This window comes from Buteo buteo, chromosome 2, assembly GCF_964188355.1.
Source record: "Buteo buteo chromosome 2, bButBut1.hap1.1, whole genome shotgun sequence".
Taxonomy (NCBI): domain Eukaryota; kingdom Metazoa; phylum Chordata; class Aves; order Accipitriformes; family Accipitridae; genus Buteo; species Buteo buteo.
The window spans coordinates 17,411,431-17,433,687 of record NC_134172.1 but is presented as its reverse complement, the minus strand read 5'-3'; the positions used below and the strand labels follow the sequence as shown (position 1 = coordinate 17,433,687).

General features: G+C 42.2%; 1 protein-coding gene across 1 annotated transcript in view; it reads left to right on the top strand.

Moving 5' to 3' along the window:
• Window positions 1-16,036: 16,036 nt before the first annotated feature.
• SVIL (supervillin) overlaps window positions 16,037-22,257 on the top strand; it is a 142,189-nt gene continuing 135,968 nt past the window's right edge. Inside the window, exon 1 of the mRNA XM_075046657.1 lies at window positions 16,037-16,276. The gene's annotated coding sequence lies outside the window, so the exon portion shown is untranslated. The remainder of the gene's footprint in view (window positions 16,277-22,257) is intronic.

Here is a 22,257-nt window from a genome sequence, read left to right as displayed (position 1 = left end):
AGCGCTTACTCCTCGCTTCGGTTCGTAACTTGCTTGATTTTGGATTGACACTAACTCCGGGGCTTCCCCGTGCAAGAGCAAGTGGTGGATAAAGCCAGGACCCCAGGCCCAGATTCTGCTACGGTATTTGAAATAGTTCCCATGGACATGGAAGTAGGACTGGGCTCAGAGGATGTCCTCTGGTTTGAACGTGCAGTTAAGGATTTTTCAGGGAGAGAAATCTGCCAGTCTATCTTGGTGCCATTCTACTGAAATCAAAGAGGAACTGGTATTTTAATCCCAGACATGCCTTCTATACTTTATGTTAACTCCTAATATTTTCTGGCAAAAAGAGATTCAGTGCACAAATTCTGATCACACTGTCATGGCTCCTCCCTCGCATGGCTCCAGAAATGTATGTGTAATTTTCAACCCTATGCACACACTCGTTACTGGTTTGGGATTTTAAACAGTTTCAGATAAGAAATACATTCTCCATCCACCTTTAAATAGGGAGTTAGGAACTTGTCTGTGCAGTCCGCCTGGGCTGGTATCTGGATGGAATAGGAGTCTTAAGTTTTTTGAAACAACGTCTGCTTTTGATATGGTTGCTAAATCTGGTTCTTTTCCTTGTTAAATTTGGCTGCCTTGATGGGGTAATCCACTCTTCCACAGACCAGATGACTAGAAAAGCTGGTTACATTTTTCAAGCAGTTCTCTTTTGGGATGATCAGATTACAGCAAATGCATTGGCAATCACACAAACAAAAATGTATTTTAACTTCAAGGGCTTGGGATTTTTTAGGGTAGCAGTTCTAAGAAATTGCAGAAAATGTGAAAATTGTAACATATATTAGTAGAGGCCCACTACAATGGTTAAAAGGCTGGAGCCTATGACTGACTGACAAGGAGAGGCTGAGGCAATTGAGTTTGTTCAGCCTGGAGAAGGCCAAAAGTGGGGACCTAATTGCTGTCCTAATTATTGGGTAGAAGATGGAGACACATTCTTCTTAGAGGTCAGCAGCCAAAGAGGCAACAGAGACAAACTGCAAGAAGGAAATTCCGATTAGGAAAAAAATTCCTTGAGGGCAGCCAAACGCCAGAACAAGTTGTCCAAAGAGCTTGCAGAGACTTCATCCCTGCAGGTACTCAAAGCTCAGCTGGTCAAGACCCCAAGCAACCTGATCTAATATTGAAGTTAGTCCTGTTTTAAGCAGGGGGTTAGACCGGATGACTTCCAGAAGCTCTTTCTAACCTGAATTGTGCTTTGATTCTGTGAAAAATATTGTAACTGGTTACCAAATCAAACACAAGTTTGACAGGTATACCACAACTTGCACAAGGTAAAAGAAACTAAATTAATTTTCATTGTGTCAAGAAGTAGTTCTGCCAATACAGGAATATAGCCTACTAATTTTATATCTATTATAAAATTATTTTATCTTCACCAGTTGTATCTGGGATGCCATGTGACAGCCTATGCCTGAGGCTCGTGAGGTCCAGCAGCTTCCCAGTGAAGCCAAGATCTTTGCTAAATTCTCATTACCAAATATCAGAATAGTTTCTCAGCTTTGCATCACACTGGTTACAGAAGATGCTCCTGGAGCACGTGGTTTTGTTTGTCTTTCATTCTGGAATGCACAGATCTCTATTTAATCAATCACAGAAACCACAAGGCTGAAAATTCACTGGGCTGTTTCTGTTCAGACTTCCAGTGATATGTCTGGTGAGGTGAACATTTTGCTTGCATACACCCAGAAACGGTGCTCTCCATGAAAGAAAGGTGAAGAAGAATAGACACATTCTTCTTGATTAGTAGAGTAAAGGGTAACTCTGTAACACACCCTGCAGCTATGATAAAAGAGAGATATTTGGGGATGAAATAATAGAACTCAAATCTTTATTGACATGGAGAATTAAATACTGTATGATCATTTCTCTCTCTCTGGGGCATGCTTCAGAAGTGGGGTTGGACCGAATATGTGGAATACTTCAGGTTTGAACTGACAAGTAATCACAAATTTAAGAGCTCAATATGTGAAGTAATTTCAAACCTACTTGAAAAAAGACAGGTTTGGGAGGGGTGGGTTTTTTGCGGGGAAAATACTTGTCTGTAGCCAAATCTGAGTTAAGCATTTTTTCTAACTCCATCATATTCAAAGATATGTATTTAAGACTGTGATTCTTACAGCTGGTCAAATGAATGCCACCCAAAAGTTTTTGTTCCAGAATACTGAAAACTAAATATTTACTTTGGAAATAAGGACATTATTTTGACTTCTTTCTTAAAAAAAGTGGGTTATTTCTTTAAACAAGAAAGTGTTTTGATAATAATTACAAAATTAAACAGCTCTATTTCAGGGCAAAAAAAGGAACCTCAAAGAATTATTTTGCAGTTTTTTGTTTTTTCTCTACAAAATAGAAAAATTCTACCTCACTGATTTCTGTTCTGCAGGTCCGGTACCACACATATTGTGGTAGGATTGAGTGAGTATTTACAAAACAAGACAACCCCCCCCTTCTTAATTAGCAAATACGGTTGTTAATAAGCTGAAGAATGTGATTTGTTAATTAGTAGTATTATTAATCTGTTGCCTTATTTAGCATTTCCTCCAAATGCCTGTGGTTACAAATGTTTCATACATTTTAGGAAAGTGATTATCCTCTTGAAACAGAATATGCTACATTTTGTTATTTTTATTCCTTGATTTATGATTCTGTTTTAAATTTAAGAGTCATCCAGTCAGGGAAAAACAATACTTGAAAGTACAAACACACAACATGGATAAATGTGCTGAAACGCTCAAAGGAAGCTGTTTCAAAGAGCCAAAGGACTGAAAATTATTTGTACAAGGTATTCCACAAAGAAAGTATGTAAAAAGCAAAATTAAAAACATTAAAAAGCTCAATTCAGATTTTTTTCTCTCTCCAAAAAGAATGGTAAATCCATAACAAACAGTTCAGCCAACTCTAGACTCAACTGGGGTCTGATCCAGTCATTATTTTGGTACTTGAAATCAAAAGGGATTTGATGGGAATGTATGATAGATTATTTTCTGCACATTTTTAATTGGGTGACTTCTTCCCTTAAAGGGTTCCTAATTTTTCACACATGTCTCCAAACATCCTCTGCCAATATTAAATTCTGCTCAGATGGATTTTCTGTTGGAGAAAAATTTGGCAGTTACAACCCTTTGGCCGTAATCCAGTAAATCCGGATGGGAGGAGCCAGCAAATGGAAATGTTTTATGTAGATAGTATGTTACTTCTTTGTGCATCCAGATTTACACATTCCTAGAATAAAGCCAGTCATGAACTTTCTTTTGGTTCCTTTTTTACTTAAAAGCTACAGTAGCACAGAACCTTCTTCCTAATCTTTGCAGTTCTCTTTCTGGTCTTTAGTCTACCAGAAATTACCTGACTGTATTTACTATTGCCTACACATCTCTCTGCTTTTGTCCATCTTACTGTATACAACCTGACCAAGGCATTTTTAGAAATGAAAAGTGATTTGGTCAGATGGCTTGAATAGTCGTCTTAGGCAGGATCAATCTTATTAAGTAGGTGAATGCCTTATAATATTATTTCCTCTTTAGATACACCCTCTTTTAATCTTCTGAAAAGGGATTTGAGAGAGAGAGAGAAAAAGCATTTGTTAAATTTACTTGAAAAAGAAAAGACTCAGATGTTGGGTGAATAAATTAGAGACACTCAGTTCAGAAAGAGAACTGGGCTTTCCAAGTTTGTAGATGAATATTTAAGTATGGCAATAATGAGCAGTTGAAACAGTTCAGTCAATAAAGCAAGGTAGCTTCAAAAGGCCCCAAATGGTTACATTCAGATTCCACAATTTCATTAGTGATTTTTTTTGCCACAGATTTAAACAAAGTCCATCTTCTTACTCCAGTCTGCTGAAAAAAGTGTCTAGAAGAATGGCTCGTACCATACCACTGATGTCTCCCTCATACAACAGTGTCAGAGGGCAGACCCAGGCTTATGGCTAGAAAGCTTCTGTATATAAGTAGAACTAGCTCTGTTACAGGGACAATTGCATGCATGCTTGAGTTATTGAGGACACGTTCATTACAAAAGTCTGCATAAGTTACTTCTTCTCTCTTTTTTTTTTTCCCCCTTACTTTTTTCTCTCTCTTGCAAGTTTGGGTTTATTGGGGTAATTACAGAGATTAACCATCATTCCCCATTCTAAAGTCTCCACAGACAGGGCTGTGGCAGGGCTGGAATTTCTGTTTCACAGGAAATTCTGACATTTTGAAATATATCCAGGTTTGGAGGGGGAAAAAATTAAAGAATTTGCAAAGTCCTGTAAAACAAAAAAGTCATGTCAATAGAAATATATCATTTTGTTAAAACAAACAAAAAATCCATTTAGTTTTTTGCTTGTTTTTTTAAAGAACAAGAGCTCTTCTGAAAGAGGAGTAATAAATAAGAAATACGCCATTCCAAAACCTTTGCAATGAGCCTTAACCAAATTTCTTTTTACTAAGTATGAATATTTCCAGCGTGAAAGACCCACCTTGACATATTCCCACTGATGAGTCAGCATTTTCAAAATGGAAAACACTAATTCAGAAATTGTTTGCCCAGCACTAGGAATAGTTTGGGGAGCTACTTCAGAGTATTCCTTGGTTACTATTTTCTACTACACTTTACTAAAAAATACCATAAATATTATGTGAGTGTTCTCCACATCTTATACTTAGCATACTTGGCATGTAAGCCAGCAGGGCAGTGACCTGAGGGTCGCCTGTCTCCATGAGACTGGGAAGAAGTCTGCTCTGGAAGCACCTGCTGGGCTCCAACCAGAACATCTTCACCTGAGATGGTGTCAGCAGCAGGCTGCTCCTTCCCCACTTTGTGCTTTTTTGTGCCACCTTGGCAGCATAAAAAGGCCATACAGTAGTGGAAACTAGAACTTCAAGTCTCCACCAACTTTCACGACTGCTCGTTTTCACTCAAGTTAAAATGTTAACAAAGGAGCAGGAGATACAACAGTGGACGTCTGAAGAACAAACTTACACAGTCATTGTCGCCATCAGTGAGATGTTTATCTACACACTTTCTCTTGTCTTTGGCATTATTTCCACGGAGAAAAAATAACTTGGTAAGCCTGCAGAAGTACTCTCATTATGGCAGTTCAGCCTCTCCTAGGTTATCTAAATTTTCCCCCTTCACACTTCCATATTTGATGATTTGCACACATGCAGCACCATGAACCCCATCTATTCATAGATGCCAGCGCTGTCGAGGAGAAGTAGTATTATTCAGCGTTTTCCTCATTGCTTCTAGCGTAAAATATAACAATTTACGGCTCTTTTATGGCTCAGTTATGAAGTAATGAAATATAATTATACTCACATCACATTGGGGAGGGCTATTTGCCTTAGTGAGAATGATTAAGAAGAATACAGGGAGTCAGACCTGGGTGTAAAGGCAATTATGTGTGATAATTATGCTTAGAAGAAAACCAGAGAAGCACAGGAAGAAGATCCAACCCTAATGTAAGAGGATGCAGTTTCCAGTAGTGAGCTAAGACTGCTCAAGCCAGGCCAAATCTGCGAACCTACAAGTAATCCCACCCAAATGTGTTCATTTTGGAGACCTGTGCAGCACATTTAATGTTCCTTGACTTGTGACGTCTTTGTTGCAGGTACTGGTTTTTTTTATTGGTTTTGGACAGCCTTCAAGACCATGGTTGTACAGATTATTTGAACACGCTGAGATATTTTAATTGGGTAAAATATAAACATTTTGCATCTAATGAAAGATAGCTTTAAAGCTGATTTTCCACTGCCTTGTACCTTACGTAGCCATTAGTTCACAGTAGGAGAAAGGTCTCAGAGTGCAGTTTGGCAGCTCACTGCTCATGACCTTCCCATGACATTAAGCCCACTAAGCTTTTAAAAACCTTCTGCTGTGTGACTGGTTCTGCTCTGGCTCTTCCCTACTGTCACAGCAACATGATGGGGTTCAGAGTTAATGCAACTGGTCTCCAGGGATTTTCCCAAGCATAGGTGCTCCCTTGCTCATCTCCAACTTCAGTACCCAGACTTTGGAGTATATCAATGAAGAGATATTTGTGCCAGATGCTGCTGTATTCCAGCTTCCCCCCCCCCCCCAGCTATTATAGCACTTGGTAGGACCTGAAATAGCTAAAGAAGAGAAGTAAAACCAGAGGTTAAAGTACCAACACTTTTTGCTACAAACCTACCAATTACAGCTTGTGAGCTGTGAGCTCACTCCTCAGCATAAGTCTGGCAAATAATTTCAGCACATGCTTAACTTTAAATCTTCAGCTGTAACTATTTTATTCTAAGTATTAGTATGTAGTCTCTGAGAGCTCTCAAGTACTTCACTGATATGTTCAACTAAATAAATAAAAAAAAATACAAGGCAGAAAAGAATTTGTCCTTGATTTGAGGTGCTTTCACTGTTGGTTTGGAAAAAGTGTTTTATCACTAAATTATTTCTGATTTTTGCAAAATTATCATTGTTATGGAAATTACTCCTTGACAAAGTGTCAGAGCTGGGATTATTATGTTTTCTTGTTTTGTGGTTGCTTATTACCAGACACAAATCTTTGGCAACAGTGTCTACAGAGCTGGGGGAAATGTATGTAAAGTTGTGTCAGCATTGCAAATGAATTTACAAGCATGTCTCTTAAAACATTTTTTGTACCTTCTGTCTTATTGCCTACAATATAGCAGCAATATTCTAGATCGCTTTGGAAACATGTGCAGTGATTCTCACACAAACTGTATATATCCAGAGACTGAGTTTTCAGCTGAATGACACCCTAGCCTCCATTTTTGTGGTTGTGAGTTGTAGCTGATGGGCCATGCTGTGTTTTCTATTTAATCTTGCTATCCGAGTCATGTTGTAGACAACCAGCGAATACATAAGAGCATTAGCAAAATCAGTTTATACTAAAGATAGTATTTTCATTACACAACACATTGACACTGATCATGTTTTGCATATGAAAGATGACAATACAATCATGCAATAAAGAATAACTGCTAGGTCACCGAAGTACTTGCCATATCACTTGGTAGTAAACAAGAACTCGCTTCATAAAATTTGTCTTTCTACTAAATTCATGCCTTGAAAGTTTTATTTAGACCTAAAAGAGGGTGGGGGGTTTCATTAGGAGACAAAACATCTCTGTTTAGTCTTTTTGTTCCTTCATGAATTCAGTTTGCTGAAAAAGCTCTGACTTGTACAGAGTGTTACTTGTTTCAATTAGGCCTTTCCTATTCAAATAACCTTATTCTATTTCTCTGAAAAGTTGCTTTAGGCAAGCCAAAAATGGGATCTTTATTTCACACAGATGAGATGTGAACACACTGGCTTGGAGGAGGATGGGTTCCATGTAGCTTTTCTGACTACAAACATGGCAAATGAAACTGCAAATATTTTCATTCTTGTAGACAGAAGTCACTCTAAGCTCCAGTTTCGCCTTCTACAGTCTTATACCCTCTGATGTGGATTGCCTATAAGAACTGTTTCCACTTCATTGTTTTCTGTTGGTTTTTTTTCCTAGCCCCTCTCATATCTGTTGCTAACACACTGGTGTAAGAGGGAAAATAAATAACAAAAAAAGCTATTAAACTGCAGGATCCTAGTGAAAGATTGCAAGAAGCTCAGGCTTTTCCTGGGAGTGCTAACATGATTCATACTGTATGTTTGTATAACATCGGCAGCTGTAAGACTTGGGAGGGATTATTTCAAAAAGGTTGTTCTTTTCACATCTCTTCAAGTGTTTGCAATTGTGGGTCTTCATGGGAAGTCTGTGTTTAAGCATAAGAGTGCTCCAGACAAATTATTATTGCAAGTGGATCATTCAGGACCATCCACTTGCATCTTTTAGCTTCAATCGCAATGACTCTAGTGCCAGCTCACAAGACCAAGACACGGGTTCATGAGGACAATATTACTGGATCTTTGAGTAGTGGCCAGAGCTAGCCCATGAAGACAATGGGTCACGGATTTCTGAATCAGTGAGCCACAATGAAAAAAAAAGAAAATTTAAAAACTTTCACAGTTCTGATTTTTCCAAGGTGTTTTGTTTCATGCTTAAATTTATTTAACACTTTTGCAGCTCTTTTAAAAATTGAGCCAAATATAAAATTGACCTGCCATTTCCAAATCCAAAGTCAAAAGAGTTTACTTAAAAATATCAGAATGAAACATTTAATGTTTCTGATTCTTCCCCTCCTATTTTTCCAGCTGAAACAATTAAGAAAGTCAGATTGATGTTCCCAAATACTCTTGTACCCTTGAATGCAACTTGTTTAATAACTTGACTATGTAAAATAAAATCCTTGTTACTCCAAAGTAGTGCAAAACAATCTTTTCTCTAAACCCAAGAAGTTCTGCAGCAAAAGGACTCCCAGTGGGCAGACTCCTCTCATACTATCCCATACAAGCAATCAAATGTTGTGCACACCGAAGCAGTTAAAGCTCTAATTGTAGATGTTGGCAAGTAAACACCTTGCTTTCATTAAGGCTAATATACATTAAGACTTTGTGACTGAACTGCTGAAAGTGGTTGCATTTTTATTTGCATCATTGTTTATAACTTGAATACTCCCTTGAAGTGTTGGAAACAAACACAAGCGCACCCATGCAGAACAACACCTCTGTGGAAACAGAAGTTGGAATGGCATATGGACAAAACACTACACTGTTAAGCTCAATTACACAAGTGCAAAGACTTAAAAGAAGCACTGGAACCTGCAGGGTTTTCCATGTGAGAAGAGCCCTTCATGTGAATGGACTGATGCTGATTTTGCTCCATCTCTTTTTCACGTGTCATTCCAGAAAGCAACAATAGACTACAAACTCATACCACAGTTACATAGCCCACCGAGGCCTGGAAGGCTGAGGAATTCCTTTTATGGCCCTTGCATATATCTGTATTTCAAAGCTGTTAACATTACGGATGATAGTCTTCATCATGCCACAGTCACATCACAGGTAAATGACTGTATCACTGTCTGCACAGAAGACGTGTACCTTTCTGAAGTCACTGGGATGCACTTGAGTGCAGTCCAGTATAGTCAAGGGAAGGCAGTACTTCTGGAATATTAAGTTCCTTTTAGACTCCACAGACTGTGCATATTTGATGCCAATAACTCTCAAAAGTCTTATGAACAGCAAACTCGGATTGCTAATGGTGATGTTTCTTGTTACGGAATTATTATTTTTGTTCCTCTTGCATGTTAACTGTTTCACATTTTAATATCTGCTGTGAGACTGTTAGATGATACTGGAAGCCAAAGTTGAGGAATGGAGTTCAAAATCCCACATATTATTCTAGAAGCACTATTTATTTTAATAACTATGAGCTCCACATGAGGACTGTTACACCATATAACATGAAGAAAACTCTGTGGCAGACAGGCCCACTGCCTTTGCTGAAATCTACATGGCAGTGCCAGCTACTTTCTGAAAGGTATTTACCAAGGCTTTCAACTTTTTCTTGATGTTCTTCAGATGCCGTCAGTAGCTGAAAGCTTCATTCAGTGTGACCCTGTGATCCAACATTCCACTGAGTTCAGTGGTTTGGATGCAACCTCAGCTGATGCACTGATCCCAAACAAAAATAAATTTTTTCCAGGTAACAGTGTCTCATCGAGAGACATGCAAACAAGTAAATAAAAAGTCAGCTGATTTGCACCCAAGAAGTACCCAGTAGAAATCTATGAGCATGTGCAGAACAGAAAATAACTGTAAGCCCAGCACTTCAAAGTATCAGATGTACAGTGCATAAATTATATAGTTAATCTGACTTTGCACAGTAAGTGGGTTTGCTATGGGTTGTGCAGTTCATCTGGGCAACATATGCTCAGAAGGTCTAACGCTATGGAAGTACTGCATACTTTGTGGAGCTGATCTGCAATGCGCAGTGAATGTGTCTAGGATTTCCAGATATCCAGCAGCCCAGGCAGAGCTGCTATTCTGGTAAAGCTGTTCCAGACAATTGTCAGCATTTTCAAATTCTGCCCCAACAAATTTACCATGAACAAAAAAAGGACATGTCTGGTGAAAGCCAGCTGTATGGTAGGTAAGAAAAATACAAAAGAATTCCATTCCTATATATTAGACTTTTATTATTGACCTTACACCAGCGCCTCAGACTGCTAAGTCACCTCCTCAAGATGTATGAGACATATTTATAGATGAAAGTATCAAAGCATACAGAAATAACACAATAACCTAAAGTGTTAAATAAATGTCAAATAAAGAAGTTAAATAAAGTTAAATAATAAGCCAAATTTAAAAAAAAAAACCCAAAAACAAAACAAAAACAAAAAACCAGAACAAATAACATAGAACTCCAGTTCTACACATAGGTCTTAAGTAGAAATACATGATACCATTGTCAAATCAGGGACTATGGGCTAAACTACTTCAATATGTGTGATTCCCATGCACTTAACCTGAAGAAGTGTACATTCACTGGATATCTGAGAACTGAATTTGTTCTGCATACAGCTGTGACCATTCCTTTTTCAATATTCTTTCTCCTTCAGAACTGGAGTTACTCACTCCAGCTGTGAGTAGGAAGTTCCTGAGAAGTTAGGCGAGCATGGCAAAGCAGGTCACTTGAAGATGACATGTTCTGGGCCAATAACCCCATTCATTCACCCGGGATTCCTTTTCCTTCAGACACCGTCTAGCATTACTGTGCTTGGTATTGATTGCCAGGGCACTTGACATTTGGTTGCTGTTGTTTGATGAAAGCAGCTAATTGGAATGCTTCCTCTGAGGAAATCCATTGACATATATGGACTCCTTTGTACCTGTGCATATATGTAGGTGATAAGTTCTGAAACCTACATAAGAAAAACTCACAATATGCTGTTTAGGTGTGGCATAAATGTAACTAACTGTTCTTGCTTTGCTAAACCTTTACTCATAACTTGCAATTCAATTCCATCACCTGAAATAAAATACTTGAGACAACTGTAAGTTAAATGTCAGCCCTATTGCTTGTCAGAGAAGACACCTTTTCCATTCAGTAGTATTAATCAACTTATCTTACTTGAAAAATATTTTTTTTCCTGGAAAACTCCCAGAAAGTTGGGTTTTGAAAGCAGTCTTACAGAAATTCAATAGAAAATAATATGGAGTGATTCAAATGGAAAGGACTGAACAGTGCAATATAAATTCTGATACAAGACTGCAGATGTTTTAAATACAAAGATTTTTAAACTCGATATTCATCCATGTTATACCAATGATATGAACAAGCAGAATCAAAGCCCTGCAGTAAAGTAGAAAAAGTGTATTTCTATACTGTGCATGAAATTGAAAACGAATCATATGCTACAGCATAGTTTCTTCAAACATCTTTTTCCAAAGGCAACAGCTTCATGGTAATATAATTTAGGTGATGAGCATGCTTGGATAAATGCCACGTGGGCCACAAACTATCTACTCCACCAAAAGAAACTGCTGTCCCGACTTATCCCAGCTTCCTTTGCACCCCCCATTTTCATTTTTTCCAGTGCAGTAATTGCAATAGCATTGACATGAGTCAGGACTTACTCCAAAATTCTCCATAGCTCCTTTTAGAAAATACATAGGGTTATATACTAAAAGTATCTCCTGACAAGCAGGAGATCTTTTGGGGATTATGTTGCCATCCCCTCTCCCCACCTGCCCTTTCTCTTCCCTTTATTTTTTGTTGCTTATGAGACGGATGGTTATTATCAGTTTATTATTACTGTTTTTCCACAGACTTTCTCAAATGTCAAGTGAATCTGATCTGGAGTTCAGGCCCATAATTACACTGGACTGACTCCAGGAACTCGTAAATAAATTGGTGGTGGCTGCAATGGTTGCCAGGGCTCTGTCATTCTGCTCTTCTGAGGGTGGACAGAGGCTTTGGCTCTTTTCTAAAATTCTACACTTGCCCCAGAGTTTTTCACACCTTCTTTTAAAAGACTCTAGGCTTCCTCACTGTAGTTTGGCATAGTCTTACTTGGGAAGAGAAAGCTACTAGCCTGCCACATTGTTGAATACATTAATTTAGAAAAGCAGCTGAAATGTAGATTGTTACTTTTTTTCTGCTTCCTCCATATGTGGAAACCTCCCATGAACACACATATTTCTGTCTCTGCTCTGGTCTCTTTGTTGACATTAATAGTTTACACTGGGCTCTACAGCGAGGCACATCTTTGTCATAGCAGACTGACTGTGCTGAGCTACAGAGGTCAGTTCCAAAGCTTGTCAAGAAAGTCCCTTAAGTGTAGAGATGTCTGGATTCAAGATAATGGATTTGAAAGGAGCAGGCACAACATTCATTCACAGACCTGGCTTACTGAAGTCTGAGAAGTTTACTAGTAAATTTAAATGTTACTCTCAAGCCTGTTTCTAATCATATCAATGCATATACAGCACAGAATCTGGTTACAGAGGGGAATCTCCACCCAGTGCAGGCTTGAACTTAAAATGCTGCTACAGATGTTTATCTTCTGATGCCCTCAACACTTTTTTTCCTGAAAAACCTCAAATAAACTACTCAAGCCCATCACAAGAGATGATTCAGGATATGTAACTATTCAGAAACTGGTTCCTTTCCTTCAGCCTCATCTGCACTTAGAACTAGTCCCCACGTCAGCCATTGAATGGTGCAGATGGCAGCATTGGTCACCATTTGCACAACTTCAGTGGGTTTGTACCAGAAGCTAAAATAATTCCTGAAATCAGAGCTAATCCTGAGTGCAGACAAGGCCTCATACTGCCAACTAGTTCCAAATGTTTTTAAGATGTGAATACTTGTATGCTGCCAATGAGACTGAGATGACCAATTCTTTTCACACGGGTCACTCTAAGGCAAGCAAACAGTAACAGTATTTCATCGGTCCTAACCTGGTTCATATTCATAAAGGTGAAAGTTGCTGGACTCCTTTATAGTAGGTTAAGTCATTGTGTCTTTTGCAAAGTACTTTTCAAAACAAAGCAAGATATTTCATGGAGTGAAAAACACTGAATTCTTTGCAAAAGAATGTCACTTCTTTCCTATATCCCCCCCAGGGAGCCCCATTGTTTAAATAAGCATTTGCTTGTGCCCCAAAGCACAGATGGTTTTGACTCCCATCATAAATCAAACATGCTTGTGTCTAACACATTAAAAAAGTGGGGAAAATCATCTTTTTAACTGACATGGATTAAGATGGTTGGTCTGACCAAATTATACTTATCCAATAATCTTAATTCTTTGCTGGTTCTTCTGGGAACAAAAGATTCAACAACATCATTGTGCCTCCCTTTCTTCCCTTGGAATTCAAATCAATCTTTTACTCCATTTTAATGTAAATTTGAAATAATCATGTAACTGGATCATGAATTAAGTTTGCAGGAGAAAAATATCTGGCAGAAGATGGCAGGGACTGTGCCTAAAGTTAATCCAGACAGAAAAATCAGTTCCGAACTAGGGTGAAAACAGAGCTCTTGTTAAATGAGTTGCAGGTTTTCACTTGTAAAAGTTCCATCAAGAAACCGTTCTGATATCTGAAAACAAATAAGGACAGCATCATATCAATCACAACAAAAGCAAATTTAACAGTTCAATTACTTTTTTCCTCCCCTCCACTCAGACAATTCTCTCAGGCCTGTGTTACAGGCCATTTTTTGCAGGATCAGAATTCCATCTCTAAACCTTGACAATCCTAGTGAGAAAGTGCTGCCTCTTTTTTTCCTTAAGGAAAGGGAAGGCCTTTGATAGTTTCAAATAGGGATGTTGGACAACAGGACAAATTATGTTGAAAGGCAGCAGGATAAACCCCATTTGCAAGGTCACTTTTTTAATCCAAGATTTTTAACCTTGCCTTGGTTAAACCTTGGTTTGTCTTTGACCTCCTTTCCATGCTAGCTTTCCTCCTTCTCTCCCTCAATCAGACTGGAAGGACACGTCTGTGCTTCTTTGATGTGGGTTTCATGTATCTGCACAAAGTAATTCATAACCACTAGGCAAAAGGCATGTGCCCACACCACATCATTATCCTGCAATTAAGAAACTTCTGCCTGCCACAAAGCTGTAAAACCCAGCAACATTTCAAGCAAAGCCCTCAATATTCATCTAGAGCACAAAGCTGCTGTAGTGCTGCAAAGATACTTTGTAGTGTGCCTTATGAAATACTTGCTGGGTGTTGATTTGAAAGTTTTTAGGTTTGCCTCATCTTAGCATGTTTCCACACCTTAAGATTTTCTCCTGTTTCTCTGCACAGACTTCACGCAGATATGGAGAAGATAGCTCTACTCTTGCATATGCAACTGAATGGAACAGAAGCACCTCCAGCTGCAGTGTAGAGAGCACCTGGAGAAGGATGTTTGGTCACCCCATCACTTCTTTCGGTGGACTTGGCAGTGTTAGGTTTGCAGTTGGACTCGATGATCTTAAAGGTCTTTTCCAACTTAAATGATTCTATGTATTCTGTTCAGTTCCATGTGTTCTCTACCTAAGTTCTCAGGTTTAATATATTCTTCAAATGATTCCCCCTTTGGTATTTCTCTGTGCGGTATGTGCTGTGGTCATGTTTCAGGTTGCTTTGCAAGATCTGATCAAGCGAAGCAGGGCTTGAATTCTCCACGTAATTCGCTTAGAAAAACTTTCGCTTTGTCTAAAGGAAAAGATTAGAGTGAGAGGAAGATAAAAGGAAGGATGATTCTACCTTCTGGGTTGTTTAATTAAAAAAATTTGAATGCTTTGTTTCCCTTTTGCTGTGTGGACAAGTACCTTTGCCGCACCACTGAGGTGAGGTCTACAACATCATAATCGTATTTCCTCAATCTTCATAATGATGCCTCAATTTTAAACATGTGCATCTGTGAAAAAAAAAAGTTTCTCCCTTTAAATAAAAAGCAGTGATGACTTTCTGCTTCCCTCAGCTTCTACCCCAAGTGGTCCCAGCAACAGGGAGAAAGCAGGACATTCATTGAATTGTTCCTCTAGACAGCCTTCTCCACAAGGTCTTCCCAGGATCTGCTCCAGCCCAGCAGGAGCAAACTCTGCAATTTGGTTGAGATGGCCTGGAAAGGTTGCGCGGGTTAATATGAGAACAAAGTCCTACGTCTCTGAATGTACGCTACAGACAAACACTGTCCAGAAACGTTGCTCATGCAGGAGCCATCCATACTCGTGCTAACGCGCGAGTCATGCTGTTGAGCCCTGCCTCACTCCTTTGCTGTACTGGAGCTCTCTCATTGGGCCTGGTCCCGTTTAAATAAATAATTAAATATCCTTTTGGATATTGGGTGAAAGGCACCCAAAAAACTCCCACCACGCCTCAACACGTTGGCCGTAGAGGCCGGCACGGCTCGATGAGGTGGAAGGCCTGGCTGTGGGTCCCGGGTGCCCTCACACCCGCGTCCGCGGGGGCTTCCGAGCCAGCGGCACGTCGCCTCCTCACGCTCCCCGGCCGGCAGGGCCGGGAGCCTGAAGCCGACCTGCCGCTGAGGTGACCTCCGAGGTACCGACGTGCCGGGACGCTGCACCTCGGTACCCGCCACGCCGCGGCCTTCACCGGCGGTACCCCCCGCTCCCCGACGAGGCTCGCTGGGGCAGAGGCGCCCCGAGGCCGGCGCGGACGGCGTCCGAGGCAGGGCCCGACACTTCCCTCAGGCCTCCGCCACTCGCGGCCCGGCCGGACGAGGACGAGCTGGTGCCGCCGCGTTACCTCAGCTTCCCCTCAGGGGCTTCGCCCCGGCGCCGGTGGCCGCTACCTTCGCCCGGGGCTCTCGGCAGGCGGCTCTCGCCCGGGCGAAACGTGCCGCTCGTCTCGCCGCCAGCGCGGGTCACCCGCGGTGGCCCGGCTCCGCGCCCCGCCGCCCCGCCTCGCCCCCCGCCGCGCAGGGCGCGGCCCCTTTAAGGAGTGGAGCAGCGCCTCCAGGAGGCGCGCGGAAGCCGGACGAGCCGGGCGGGGGGCGCGGGGCGGGGCCGGGGCGAGGGGCGCGTCCCGTCCCACCCCGCCCCGCGTGGGGCCGTGTAGCGCCGCGCCGGCCGTTGGTCCCCGCGCGCCCGGCCGGGGTCGGGCACGTCCGCTCCCCGCCAGGGCGCTGAGGTGAGGTGAGGGGCGCTGCCCCGCCCCGCCCCGCCCCGCCCCGCCGAGGAGGCGGCCCCCAGCGGCGGGGGGCCGCGCCGCTTCCCCCGCCCCACTCCGCCCCGCCGGCCGGCCGGAGGGACGAACGGACGGACGGACGGACAGACAGGACGGAGGCCGCCGCCGCCGGAGGCTGTGGCTGCCCCCCGAGCCGCCACGGCTGCGAGGTGAGTGGCGGCGGCGGCCGCGCTCGCCGCTTCTTCCCCGCGGGAGGGAAACCCGCGTGGGGCCGGGGCGGGCGCTGCCCCCGGGGCACGGCCGCCGCCTTTGAGGAGGCGCCGCGGGATCCTCGCTCGTCCCGCAGCGGGTTTCCGTCGCGAAGGTGCCGCACGAAACTTCCCCGCTTCCTCTCCTCCTCCTCCCCTCCCGCCCGGGGCCCGGCTGTCACCCGGCTTCGGGCTTTCTCCTCAGCGCAGCAACATGTGGAGGATGCCGGGCTGGCGCCCAGCCTGCCGTCCCCGCCGCGGGTTCCCGCAGGGGCTGCGGGAGCACCTGCTGTCGGGCGCAGCGCGGCGGACGAGCGGCAGCGAGCGCCCGCCGGCGCCGCGGCCCTTCGCCCTCCGTGCCGGGGGAGGCGGGCGGGCGGGCTGCGGGGAGCGCCCGGGTGCTGCCCCGCGGGGACATCCTCGGAGCTGGCGGGAGCAGTGAGCCGGAGGCGCGGCAGAGGGTGCTGTCCCGTTGCCGCGCTCGGCGCAAGGGCCGCTTTGCAGCGGGACCCGGAAATTTTTGAAGGGGTTTTGTCTCTTTTTTTTTTTTTTTCAGCTGGGAAAAAAGGCATGGGCGGCGGCAGCAGCAGCGTGCACGTGTGCTGTAAAGAAAGAGGGACTTTATGATGCTGGTTGGTTACAGCGCAGGGGGATACTGGGAAAGGCTGACAAAATCAACAGGTTACTTGTTTCCTGATGCGTGGTACCTCTTTGGCCCAGAGCCCAGTAGCTGTGTTGGAGGGGTTGAGTACTTACCTTCCCTGGTTTAAATGGGTCAGCAGTCGTATTGCAGCTTGCCTCGACTTCTTGTCCAAACTCCAGAAAACTATGTTTGGAAAGGGGGGAAACAATGATGTGTTGTGATTAATAGGAAAAAAAAATAAATGAGTAGGGTATGCTGTTAGTTATGAGTGCAGTGCTTGTAGAGTTTTACATAGAGCATGGACACGCAGTGCTGCAGAGCTGACAACACCACCTTTGGATCCATTTTGCTAATAGTGCTTCTTAAAGTCTGCATGTGATCATGGATTATGACTCTCTTAAGAGAGACTTAAGTGGTGTTGCACAGACTGAGTGTACTCGAGTTTATTACTTGGCGGCATGAGGCCTGGGAAGCAAATAGGAAGTGAAAATTATTCGTTTAGTTTTGATATTGTTCTCGGTCTTCGACAGCTGTTAGTGTCATCATAGACTGATCGTAGCTCAGGTAGCATCTCATGTGCTGAAGGGCAGTACTCTTATCCTGGTAGATACGTAGCTCTTCTGGGTGTGCAAACAGTTCCTCTGATAGCTTATGGAAAATGTTCTGAACTAGTCTGGTTATTTTTATCATGGCAAGTGTGTTTCTTTAAGAGTAAATCAAACTATATCATACCAAAAAATGTTCTCTGCCTGTAATGATCTTAATCTCTTGTGTTCAAAATGAGAACAAAAGCCACCTGAAAATGGAAACCTCTCTTGACTGATTCACATGGCTGATGAGGTTTATGACAACAGAACTGTGTGCAGTGTTACTACGTCGAGGTGTCGTTACCTCTGACCTGAAAGCGCAGTTCAAGGTGAGGATGTGCTGTCCTCTGGCTCTGTGTGCTGCCCTCTGTAACCAACAGTGGCAGAGGACTAGCCTGTGTTTTCAGAGAAACAGTCCTGGTTTCTTGATAGTCTGTGTCAAGCCTCCACGAGACAGAGGTGCCTGTTGTGGAGACAAGAGGCAGGAATAGTGGTAATGTGCTCAGCTCTTGAAACACAGGCCTGACCGCTGTTCCTGACACAAGAATTTCTTCCCTGGTGGGATGTTCAGAGACCTGATATGTCATCCTGTTTTCCTGTGCTTCTTGAGGCCTCAATAAAAGGGTATTGGCCTGGTCCTTAAATGCATCTGGCCATAGGTAACAGCACGATGAGATGCCCTAGAGTTCTTTGCTCTTTTTCAGTTCTGCTTTGCTTACCTGTCCAAAGACTTTGTTGGATGTTATTGTAATAAGTGAAATACATTCAAAATTATTCTTTACTATCCTGATAGGAAATATGCTTCAGCTTTCACTTTAAAGGAGTTGTGTTAATTATAAGACTTAATGATTTGTATCCTGGTGTGGATGTGTGTGTCTGTAAGTTTATCTGGCCATGGTATCATTATTAACCTCTGTGATACAGGACAGTGTCTGTCCTGTGTAGAAACTTCTGAAATCACCACAGGAAAATCATGGGCTTTTCAGTAGTAAAGTTCTGAACAAAATTCCTGTCTTCAGGTGAGTGTTAGCTCCTGCTAGGTGCAGCCTGACTGTATTCCCCTGGGGGAATCATTTCACGCTCTTTGTTTCCCTAGAAGATTTATAGTTCCCAACTGCACTGCTCAGTTCTGTGTGGATGCAAACCATGCTGACTCATATGCTGAACTGTTGCAGCCTTGCTCCATGTAAACACAAGCACACTTCTAAAATATTTAATTGTAATGTCCTCTGTGGAGAGCTATCCCCACAGCTCCTGGCATAATTCCCAGAAGCAGCAGATTCTGGGGTACTGGGAGTTTCAAAGGCCATTGGTGCCCAGCGGGATAACCGTCTGAACTAGTTTGGTGTAGTTTATCCTGGCACTGGGACAGTTCAAACTGAACAGGTATTTAATCTTGCTTAAAGCAAGTCTGCTTTGAACAATACTTCGTATATGTATAAACGATTTGGAGCCTGTTGGGACATGGCTGTCAGGAGATCTACGTGGTAGGGAAATCTTTGTTATGGCACGTAAACTTTGGTGTAGATGTACCTCCTAACAGTTTTTTTAAAAACCTTATCTGTGTGCAGTTATAGTAAAATCAGGAACAAGCTATTAAAAGAATTATTTTCTTAGTTCGTCTGTGGCAAATAACAGCAGGAATTGTTTTGTGAAAGAACTGAGTTTATATCCACATGTAAAATGCTTGTTAAAAAGAACTTCTCAGGAAGATGGAAACTCACCCTCCCATTCATGCACACAAATACCCTGATAGGTCTTCAAATTGAAAATAAACTACAATATGTGATTTGACTCCAAAGAAGGCGAGTGGAACCACAGAATTATTTCCAAGTACACTCATTTTGTCTGTACCTGGTAAGTACAGCATTGGAATTTTGAGATAAATACCTTCTCCTTTAAAGCAGTAATTAGTTTAGTGGGGACTAATTGATGAGGAACTAGAGTTCCCTGGGTTTTTTGTGGGTTTTTTATTTGTTTTTGGTTTTTGTTTAATTTATTATTGTGATCTTGGTTGAAAGAGTAATCCATTATGGTTAAGTAAGGGGAGTAATTTGGGAGAGGTTTAGTGCAGCTTATGGATGGTCCAGATCATTCACATCTCACTTGCTTATGTAGGTTGACTGTCAGTGCATTACCTGTAACTGTTAAAAATCACCCGTTTGCTGAACTGGGCTAAGCTTTGCTGATGTCCTAACTCAATCCAACATCCTGCACTTGTTTCAAGCTTCCATTCTTACTTTACTTATTTTGAGAACAAGACTTTAGAGACACTAGAGTAGTGGGATATGCTCAAAGCTGGATAAATCTGGGTAGCAGAACTGGTTCAAAACTCTGGAGAAAAAGCTCCTGGTGTAGTTGCGGCTCTAGAGCTCATATTGAGGTCTCTTGGGGATACAGGCCATCGCTCCCTCAGCTACAACATGGCAGCAGTTGCAGCTGCTCCTAGCAAGTGCAGCATCAGTGCAGCTGGAAAAGCAAATCTGTGCTTACCTTTACAGATGGTAGGATTTGAAGGTAGCATGCCTGTTACTGCTTTGCCTGCAGGAAGGGCACTTAGCATAATAGTATTTTGGTACCAGAAGCATCTTTCCTGGAAGTATGATTCAAGGCTCTACTTATTTTCCTTCTTTATTCAGTATGTATATTCCATTTATATGGGGAGTTTCTTAGAAATATGTCTTAATTCACAAATGGATTTCACTAGAAAGTCTTTATCAGAAGTCTGAAATTGAAGTGTACAGATGTGGCATTTTGTTGTTTAGGTGGGCTGAGAGATGTGCTTACCATTGATAGAGTCCCATTAATTACAAGACAGAATCTTACAACCCATATTTCAAAATCCTCCTTTCTGTGATGGCTATTAGTGGCATTTTTCTTTGTAAAAGCGAAGGAGGTTAAAAATTGTGCCTGCATCTGTTATTGTTGCTATGACAGCTGTCTTTGTCCAGTTTTAACTATCATATTCTGAATAGCTCGTAACTGGGGTTGTAACATTAATGGCTATGTGCAGAGGGAGGAAATCTTTCAAAGCCCTTTCCTTCTCTCAGTCAAAAAATGTTTCGAGTTATACTCAAAAGAGTACTCAAATACTCATTGAGTTTTGAGTTTGATATATTTTTGATCAAGATGCAGTGGGTTGAAACATTCCATTACTAACTGTTTTGGTGTCTAGCATAATTAGGGGTGGTATGGTTACAGTATAAAGTAGTAGCCAGTTTGTTAGCACTATTTAATCACAGTTTGTCTTGAGCAAGACAGATGGTACCACTGATACTGTGCTTCTGAGACTTGGAAACTGGGAAGATCACTTAAAGTAAGGTGATGCAATTTTTGTGCAAGGTCACGTACAAAATTGTGTTGTCTTCAGATGGCAATTGTGAAACAAGTTACTGCTCCTTGCAACATGCTATTGGTCATTGCATAAGCAGCAGCAAATGAGGACTATCCCTTTGTCTAGGTAGAAGCAGTGGGATGTATTGTCTTCAGGTGCCAACTTACTTTTACAGCCATGTGCAACACTAGTGTAAAAAAGCTGTAAAATAGCCCTTGTTTATTCAAACCCTCCTTTCTAGCATACTGAACATCTTCCTCTAAAGTGGATAGCTAACTTCTGTGTAGTCAGTGTCTATATTAAGAGTTTGTATATGGTTGTCTTCCTGATGCTAGCTGGAAAATACTGTCACGAGAGAAGTTTTTTTAATATGTTAAGTGGCAGCATGTTGGTCTGAACAACACATTATTGGAAACTGTTGGTGGTAAAGTAGCAGCAGTTTGGAAAGCTCTATGACCCTGATCCAGACTTGTTTTAAAGGGTAACTTCTAATGCAGAATCTTGAATGGTTTAGTCCAGTTGGAGGGCCAGCTGTCTATTTTGGAAATCAGACTGCCGCCTTTTAAGATGAAAGCCATATTTTTGCGAATATGAACTCTTTTGTATCTACTCACTGTGCCTTGTCTGAGGGAAGGAGCAGCTGTAGTGCATTCGCCAGACCTGCATTTGGCTGTTGCTGCCATTGTGTTGTGTGTAAACACGTACCATTATTTTGGATCACATAGCAGCCTGTTCAAAAGGGTCTCGCATTCCCCAGCTGTTCCGCAACTTTTCCATCTCTGAGCTTGCCAGCTGCTTAATACAGGCAACTGTAGCTGCATTTGTTTCTCTGGTGTTAAGCATTAGTGGAGATAAAATTGACTTTTGTTAAATGCTAGGTGCTGTGAGCCCCTTTCGTGCTTCTAATGGACTTAAACCAAAAGTGGACTGTTCTTACTGTATCAAAGTTGTCAGGAGTTTTCTTTGCCACTAGTTGGACAGATTGTATAAAAATCTTATTTTCTTAGATTTGGCACAAATATGAAATACAATTGTGTTTACATGTGTATGTATATCCACAGCCTGTGGTAGTAATTAATCCAAAAGAACTGAGGTATGAAAAGGTGCCCCTTAAACCCATATCAACAGCTCTTTTGTTTCCCCACTTCTCTGAACAGTGTTCAGTTTAACAAGGCTTCCTCTGCTCTCTTGTCAGCCAACCCTTTCATTTACCGATTCTTGAAATAGTTTTATTTCAGTGGCAGCACTGATCAGATAGGATGTTGAGGAAAGAACAGGGGCTCTGAAATGCCTCGTATCTGCAGTGAGTGCTCAGTCCCGGTGAGGGACCATAGGCTGAGCCCTGCCTTCTGGCTTTTCCCATCCAGCCTGTTCCCCC